Source organism: Apium graveolens, chromosome 2 (genome assembly GCF_009905375.1).
Source record: "Apium graveolens cultivar Ventura chromosome 2, ASM990537v1, whole genome shotgun sequence".
Taxonomy (NCBI): Eukaryota; Viridiplantae; Streptophyta; class Magnoliopsida; order Apiales; family Apiaceae; genus Apium; species Apium graveolens.
The window spans coordinates 297818154-297820360 of NC_133648.1; the positions used below are offsets into that span (position 1 = coordinate 297818154).

Genomic DNA, 2207 nt, shown 5'->3' on the forward strand with positions numbered 1-2207 from the left:
TTTGAGCAAGCCATTTGGTAACTCGGTGTTAATTTTTAGTTTATGTGCTTGATATCAGTGGTCATTAAAGTTCATTGAATCGGATTCTTTTACTTTCATGGTTTACTTGTTTGTGTTTCAGGTACTCATTACAATGGGAGATTCAGCAGCACCAACGAAAGCGTTGATAGATTTTTCTCAGCCCAAGATCAATGACATTCAATCTAGCATTATCAGGCCAACAATCGCGGCTAATACCTTTGAAATCAAGCCTGACATGATTCAATGGGTACATAATTCAGTCCAGTTTGGGGGTTCTCTAACGGAAGATCACAATACGCAAATTAGGGATTTCATAGAGATCTGCGACACCTTCAGGTTCAATGGTGTGTCTGAAGATGCGGTGAAATTGAGACTGTTCTTATTCTCTCTGAGGGACAAGGCTAAGAGTTGGTTACACTCTCTACCAGCTGGTTCGATTGCTACTTGGGAAGATCTTGCTCAAAATTTTCTCACTAAATTCTTCCCTAAGGCGAAGACAACTGCAATCAGGAATGCTCTTACTCAATTTGTGCAACAATTGGGAGAATCTCTATGTGAAGCTTAGGATCGCTACAATGAGATTCTTAGAAAGTGTCCTCATCATGAAATGCCTGATTGGATGATCATCAATTGCTTCTATAACGGTTTGGGAGCACAGTCAAGACCCTTGCTCGATGCAGCATCAGGTGGAGCATTATGGGAAAAGAGCTATAAGGAAGCTTATGATCTAATTGAACTGATGGCTGCTAATGATTATCAGTATCCAACCCAGAGATTGCCACAAGGCAAGGTAGTAGGAGTTCTTGAAGTGGATACCGCTACGGCTATCACTGTTCAACTAAAGGCTTTGTCTATAAAGATCGATTCTCTGGTTAACTATGGTGTTAATCAGATAACCAGTGTTTGTGAGTTGTGTGCAGGTTCGCATGTGACGGAGCAATGCGCTATATCTAGTAAATCAGCTCAGTTTGTGAGCAACTTTCAGTGATCGCAACAACCAGTTCCAGACACTTATCATCCTGACAACTGGAATAATCCTAACTTCAGCTGGAGCAAAAATCAGAATGCGATGTAATAGCCTTATCAGCAGTATACATCAAAGCAATTCAACCCTCCTGGTTTTCAACAACCGCAATATGCACCAAGACAACAACTCCAACTTCAACAACAAACTCATGGAGGTGCAGGTCTATATTTGAATAAAAAATCTGAATTGGAGGAGTTTCGGCTTATGTGCAAAAACCAGGATCTTATATGCCAAATCCAGGCTATTTTTATCAAGACTTTGGAGAAACAAATAGGGAAAATTGCTAACGCCTTATTGAATCAACCAGCAAGAATGCTTCCTAGTGATATAGAAGCCAATACAGGCAAGAAGGAAGTTAAAGAACAGGTGAACGCCATCACATTGAGGTCTGGGAAGGTCGCAAGCCCCCAAATTCAGCAAGACGAAGAGTCTGAAAATTCTGTCCAGAATGCAGGTGCGTCTGCATCCTTGCCAATTCCATAAAATGAGATTGTAGCTGAAAAAGTTGTGCAGAAGGATGCTGAGGTGGAATTGAAGAAGAAAGTTATTACAAACAATCCTACTGAGGGTAATATAGGGGATAAACAAGTTTATCCACCTCCGCCATATCCTAAAAGACTTCAGAAGCAGAAGTTAGATAAGAAATTTGCCAAGTTTCTGGAAGTTTTTAAGAAGTTGTACATCAACATACCGTTTGCTTAAGCTCTAGAATAAATACCGAGCTATGCTAAGTTCATGAAAGGTATTTTCTCGCGGAAGGTGAAGCTTGAGGAGTTGGAAACCGTTGCTCTAACGAAGGAGTGCAGTGATGTGCTGCAACAAGAGTTGCCTCCGAAGCTTAAAGATCCTACAAGTTTAACTATTCCTTGCACTATTGGAAATCTGTCATTCGACAAGTGTTTGTGTGACTTGAGAGCTAGCATCAATCTGATGCTCTTGTCAGTTTTTAAGAAACTTGGACTACCTGATCCAATACATGTGAACATGTCTTTGCAGTTGGCTGACCGTTCCATCACTTATCTGCGAGGAGTAGTAGGGGATATCTTGGTTAAGGTGGATAAGCTCATCTTCCCTGCTATCATTCTAGACTTTGAGGAGGATAAGGAGATTCCCATTATCTTGGAAAAGCCATTCTTGGCTACAGGAAGAACAATGATCG

At 41.0% G+C, this 2207-nt stretch overlaps 1 non-coding gene across 1 annotated transcript; it reads right to left on the minus strand.

Annotated features, from left to right (window-relative positions):
* Positions 1-523: 523 nt before the first annotated feature.
* LOC141709248 (small nucleolar RNA R71) lies at positions 524-630 on the minus strand. Its single transcript, XR_012569835.1, has one exon. It is a non-coding gene; the product is annotated as a small nucleolar RNA R71 (small nucleolar RNA).
* Positions 631-2207: the final 1577 nt, after the last annotated feature.